This window comes from Urocitellus parryii, chromosome 7 (assembly GCF_045843805.1).
Source record: "Urocitellus parryii isolate mUroPar1 chromosome 7, mUroPar1.hap1, whole genome shotgun sequence".
NCBI classification, from domain to species: domain Eukaryota; kingdom Metazoa; phylum Chordata; class Mammalia; order Rodentia; family Sciuridae; genus Urocitellus; species Urocitellus parryii.
Genome location: NC_135537.1, coordinates 119401681 through 119408291, shown reverse-complemented (window position 1 = coordinate 119408291; position 6611 = coordinate 119401681). Strand labels below are relative to the sequence as shown.

The 6611-nt window shown below is 43.3% G+C and overlaps 1 long non-coding RNA gene across 1 annotated transcript in view; it reads right to left on the bottom strand.

Moving 5' to 3' along the window:
- Nucleotides 1-689: 689 nt before the first annotated feature.
- The window catches only part of LOC144256251 (uncharacterized), a 117283-nt gene continuing 111361 nt past the window's right edge, over nt 690-6611 (bottom strand). Inside the window, exons 5-7 of the long non-coding RNA XR_013344040.1 lie at nt 1733-1847; nt 1425-1519; nt 690-1175 (exon numbers count right to left, since the gene is read on the bottom strand). This is a non-coding gene — a long non-coding RNA (uncharacterized LOC144256251). The remainder of the gene's footprint in view (nt 1176-1424; nt 1520-1732; nt 1848-6611) is intronic.

Below are 6611 nucleotides of genomic sequence, written 5' to 3'. Positions count from 1 at the left end.
GGGAGCTCTGGGGTGGGAGCAGGTGCATGGGGCCCTCAGTGGGTGGGGCTGGCTGTGGGGCCACTAGGAGCCACAGGCCTGAAGCTGCTGTTGAAGGTGTTTCTGAACCTGGTGCTCTCTCAGGTGGCAGAGGTGGTAATGGAAGTTGAGCTGGGGTTTCTTACCTTTTCCTGTATCTGAACTTACATATCCTTACAATCTAGTCTGAGTATGTATGTTTCTATGTGCTTTATTAATTTGTTTGACTTGTTGTTGATATTACCATAAATGACATCTCTGCATTCTCTTTTGTTCAGCACTGGGTGGAGATTTACTTGCCTAATGACAAGGAGGTGGACACTGTTGTATTCCCTGCTGGATGGCATTGCCTGGTGCAGCTGTTACACAGATGATTTATTTGTTCTCCAAGCTTTGAACATAGAGGTTTTTTCCTATTTCCAAATTACACTGCCTTGAGCAAAAGGGTTCAAGTTTGAAGCCAGCCTCAGTAATTGAGGAGACCCTGTCTCAAAATGAAAAAGGAAAATGACTATGGATGTAGCTCATTGGTAAAATACTCCTGGGTTCAACCCCCAGCAACCCCCAGCATACACACACACAAAAAAAAAAGAAAAAGAAAGAAAGAAAACTTAGACCTGTATGGCGTTTACCGTTCTAAAGAAACTTTATTAAATAGTCTCTTTCCACATTATGTGCCCCAGGAGAAATGAGACTGCGCTGGTTTGAAAAATGCAGACTAGGCATATCACGGGACTAGAAAGCTGAAGGGTTGTTGGGGACTAGTAGGAGGGTGGGGGAGGGAGTGGTTCGATATCCACCAAATTCAGGAAAATGTTCTGGAACGACATAGTGGTGACTAGTGCACAGTTTAGAGAATGCCCTTAATGCCAATTAACTGAATCTTTTCAAAAACAAATAGAATGTTTCATTTTAAAAGAAGCAAAGCATACATAAAAAATAAAAACATAAAATAAAAAGAAGGAAGAAAAGAAAAGTAGGGGCAAGGAATGGAGGCTCTGGATTGGTCTCGGTAAGAGGCGCTGCCTGAGGGTCCAGCAGGAGTTCTTGGCCAGGATCTGCCATTGCAGGCCTTTCCAGGTCCAGCTCTCTCTCAGGTGGTGGAGGTGGTGGAATTTGAGCTGGAGTGTCCCCAAGCACCGGAGGTGGCCCTGCAGCTGCAAGAGGAATAAAAGTCAAGAAACTGTCCATGTTCCTTCCAAGGGACAAAATATTTCCCACTGCCTTTCACACGGTTCCACACACAAACCCAACCCTGGCAGTGTCCCCAGAATGCATGCAGACAGTGATAGCTCTGCTTCTCATTGTGCCTGCCCCACCTCACCCCAGTTTCTGGAAGAAATGCTCTGCATCTCAAGCCCTATCCCATTCCTACATACTCATACCCCCACCTCAGTCCTCCTCACCTTCGGCCTCTTCCTCCATGGGCTCTGAGTTTTCTGTCAAGTCTGGGACATGGTGGCCTTGGTCCTCCATTTCAGCACCTGTGACCATGACCTGGCTGTGGACATTACCAAGTGGGTAGTGAAGCAAGTGAGAGAGTGAGGAGACCACCCAGGAGGGAAGGGGGCAGCAGTATGAGAGGCCTGGCCTTTCCTCCATGAAGTCAGTGTTCTTGGCACCCCACAGTTCAGAGAAGGCTGAGGCTGAGAGGCCCAGGGCCAGTATCAGGACTCACAGCTGTATGTGACCCTGTCACCCTGGGTGGGCTTACCTTTCTGACATTAGGTCCATCTCCTGTTGGATGGAAAAACTGGAGACAGGGAAGAGAAGGTATCAGAGATGAAGGCTGTCTCCAGGGTCTCCACCAGGCTCCTCGGGGAGTGTGCCTGGAACACACATAACATGCTAGTGTCATCCACCTCTGAAACCACCTGTGCCTCAGGGATATCGACAAAACAGACATCTGAGGTTCTTGTGGTGGTAAACATGCTGGCACCCGTGCCCCAGGCCCTGCCCAAAATAGGTGCAGCCACGGGGTACCAAACCTGGAGCCTCCCCTGCAGCAGGCAGCTGGCCAGCAGCGGTGGCGGCAGCACACAGCCCGGCTACCGCGGTGGTGCAGCTGTAGGGACTGCGTCACCAGGCATCTCCTGGGGTCAGCAGCAGGCGTCCGCAGCCACGTGGTCCGGGATAGCGGTATCTTCTGTGGCTGCAGCAAGTGGTTGCTGGGGGGGGGGGGGGGGCGGGGGATTGGAAGATCCAGGATGCGACATCAGAGCAGAGCAGAGGGAGCAGCACGCAGCCGGATGCTGATTGGACAGGAGGTCTCCGCTCCTCGGAGGAGTCACCTCGGAGGTAGCCGGAGGTTTCCGTGGCCGCGAGACCTCTGGGCACCGGCAGCGTCTGTGCCGAGTCCTCTATTTCTGTTCTGACATTTCGTCTAGTTGTTCCACCAGTTTTTTTTCACTCTTTTTTTTTTAAACTCTAACAATTTGTCATGTATGATAGCAGAATGATTACGGTTCATATCTCTGGTTGTGGAGAAGATAGGGTCACACCTCGTGTCTTCATGCTGTTTCACCAATTATTGAGAGCTGGGGTATTCATGACTCCAGCCCTTATTTTAGAACGGTCTTAAGTCAACAATTTAACTTTACACATTAAGGAACTCAAAAAGAAAAAGTGAACTAAACCCCAAACCAGGAGGAAGAATGAATGTAGTGAAAGTTAAAGCAGAGGTAAAAGAAGTAGAGAATTAAAACTCCTGTCAGTAGGATCAAAAGTTGACAAGGTGTTTGCTAGCCTGTTTGGAGAAAGAGTGAGCATTACTACCAACCTTACCAATATAGAAAGGGTGATAAGACCAAACTGTGAACGGTGTGCAAGAAATTAGAGAACCTAGGTGAAACAGACGAGAATGTGAGGAGACAACCTACAGTATGGGTGAAAATACTGCAAATCATATTTCTCAGGGTCTAGTATTCGTAGATATTGAAAACTCATAACTCAACAAACAAGAGACAAATAACTAAAAGTGGAAAATGACTGTAGTGGTCATTTTGCAAACAAGATATACAATGGCTAACAACTCATGAAAGGATGTTCAGTAACATAAGTTAGTATAGAAATGCTCATCAAAATCACAATGAAATATCACCTCTCACCCAATAAGATAGATGTAATTTTAAAAAATAAAAACCATAAGATAACTAGTGTTGGCATGGATGTGGAGAAATCAGAACACTCATACATTAGCTAGGAGAGTTGTAAAACGCTGTGTGTGTGTGTGTGTATAATATATATACTGCTCATTCAGCAATAAAAGAGAATAAAATCATGGCATTTGCAGGTAAATGAATGGCATTCAAAAGATAATGCTAGGTGAAGTTAGCCAATCAAAAAAAAAAAAAAGCCGAATGTTTTCTTTGATATAAGGAGGCTGACGCATAGTGGGGTAAGAAGGGGGAGCATGGCAGCACTAAAAAAATAACAAGATCATGGCATTTGCAGAGAAATGGATGGCATTAGAGAGGATTATGCTAAGTTAAATTAGCCAATCCCTAAAAAACAAATGCTGACTGTCTTCTCTGTTATAAGGGGGGGGGGTGACTCCAAATGGGATATGGAGGAAGAGCATGAGAATAAGATTACCTCTAGACAGGGAAGAGAGGTGGGAGGGAAAGGGAGAAGGGGAATTGCACGGAAGATGGAAGGAGACCCTCATCATTATACAGAATACATGTAGGATGATGTGAGGGGGAAAAAAAAGAAAAAAGAAATGTGTCACATTAGATTGGGTAGAGAGAAGTTATGGGAGGGGAGGGGAGGGGAAGGGGAGATAGGAAGGGCAGCAGAATAATAGTATTGCTGTATGTATATAGGTAACTGTATGACCAATGTGATTCTGCAACCTGTACAATCAGAAAAATTAAAAATTATACCCCATTTGATTCAAATGTATGATATGTCAAGATCATTGTATTGTCATGTTTAACTAATTAAAAAATAAAATAAAGATAAAAAAGAAGGGGGAACATGGGAGGAATAGATGAATTCTAGATAAGGAAGATGGGTGGGAGGGGAAGGGAGGAGGCAGGGAATTAGCAAGGATGGTAGAATGTGATGGACATCATTATCCAAAGTACATGTATGAAGACACTAATTGGGTGTCAACCTACTTTATATACAGAGATATGAACAATTGTGGTATATATGTGTAATAAGAATTGTAATGCATCCCGCTGTTGTATATTTAAAAAAATAGAATCAATTAAATAAATAAAATACATGTTTGTTTAAAAAAAAAAAGCTGCTCAGACAATCTTGCATGAATTTTCCTGGCAACACTTTTCACATTAGCCGAAAGATGGAAACACTGCAGATCACCATAAATTGATGAATGGTTGAACTAAACATTTACACAATGGAATATTATTCAGCTCAATAAGGAAGACATTCGTACAGATGCTACAAAATGGATGAACCCAGAAAACATTATGTTCAGAAAAAAGAAGCCAGACAAAAAAGACCATATATTGACTGATTTCATTTAATATGAAATAGAGAATAGGCAAATCCATAGAGAGAGAAACAAGACTAGTGAGTATCAGAGGCTGGGCATGGGGAGTGGAATGACAGGTTTTTTGGGTTTTTTTTTTTTTGATGGTTTGTTTGGTACAAGGGATTGAACCCAGGGGTGCTTAATCCCTGCACCATATCCCTAACGCTTTTTTAATATTTTGTTTTGCGACAGAGTTTTTCTCAGTTGCTTAGGGCCTTGCTAAGTTCTTGAGGCTGACTTGGAACTCATAATCCTCCTGCCTCAGTCTCCCAAGCCACTAGGATTAAAGGCATACACCCAGCTGGGAATGACAGTTTAATAGGCACAGGATTCCATTTGGGGTGGCAAGAATGTTCTTGACTAGATGATGGTGATGGTTTTATAATTCAATGATGCCATTGAATTGTATACATTAAAATGGACAAATAGTAGGATATATAAAGAACTCAAAAAAAAAAAAAACCTAACACCAAAAAAAAAATCAATAAATGGGCTAAGGAGCTGAAAAGATACTTCTCAGAAGAAGAAATAGAATTGATCAACAAATATATGAAAAACTATTCAACATCTCTGGCTGTTAGAGAAATGCAAATCAAAATGACTCTTAAGATTTCATCTCACTCCAGTCATGAGAGGATGGCCTTAGATCTGAGCCTAAGCAACTCATTTTAAAAACCCCAGTTTGAAACCTGCAGTCTCACCAGGCAAAACCCACAGAGCCCTCCAGTATGGCCTCAGACAAGTTACTTCCCCTCACCCTGATAAACAGGGTGAAGCCCCTGGCAGGCTGTCCTCGCCTGATAAGAGGAAAGGAGAGAAGATCAGGGCGGAGACCAGACCAGGTGTTTCTGACCCCAGGGTAAATGATGTCATGAAGAAATCCAGTGATAGCTGATAAGGATTAAAAGGGGGGTTTAAAGCCCCCAAAATTTAGTATAAATAATTAAGCAAATGAATAGGGATTCGGCCAGCCGAAACAAGGATACACTTGAGCTAGAGAGCCTGATGAAGGCCTGACATCCTATCACTTGTCATCATTTCCTGAGCCTCTGGGTGATCCTCACTGCTCTCAAACTCTACCGCCTCGTCTGGACCTTGTTGAGAGCTGCAACTTCTCCCTACGACCCTCTCCTCAACGGGTTGTCCACTCCACATCAGGAAAAGCCTGCCTTGGTTCCAGATCTGATCACTGTGGTCTGAGTGAGTGCACATGTGTTGAACATAAGGCCTAAGGCTTAAGACTTTTGAACTTAGCATGCAGAGGGAATGTCTGTCAGTAGCCTGTCATGATTAAGTGTGTTTTGCAGTGCTTAGAATTAATCTAGAATTATTTGCTGTGAATTAATTAATCTAGAATTGTTTGCTGTGAATTGATTATGTCTATTGAAGTGCCTAGCATTAAGGATTGTTGTTTTCTTGATTAAGAGCCTACCGAGTGAAACTGTATTGAGTAATTTGAGTGAGTAAAGCATTGAAAGGGGCAAAAGCATGTGGACATTCTTTATTTCTCCCCTCGACTGCATATGTCACAATTTTGCCCCCTCATGACAAGTCAGAATGGCAGTTATCAATAAAACAAGCAACAATAAGTGTTGGTGAGGCTGTGGGGAAAAGGGCACACTCATACATTGCTGATGGGACTGCAAATTGGTACAACCAATCTGGAAAGCAGTTTGGAAATTCCTTAGAAAACTTGTAATAGAACCACCATTTGACCTAGCTATCCCACTCCTCAGTCTATACCCTAAAGACTTAAAAACAGCATACTACAGTGCCACAGCCACTTCAGTGTTTACAGCAGCACAATTCACAATTGCTCAACTGTGAAAGCAACCTAGATACCCTTCAATAGATGAATGGATAAAGAAACTGGTACATATACACAATGGAATATTACTCAGCATTAAAAGAGAATAAAATTGTGACATTTGCAGGTAAATGGATAGAGTTGGAGACTATCATGCTAAGTGAATTAAGCCAATCCCAAAAGACCAAAGGCCGAATTTTCTCTCTGATAAGTGGATGCTGACCCAAAAAAGGGGATTGGGGGGCATGGGGAGAATGGAGGAACATTTGGGCAAAGGGGGGT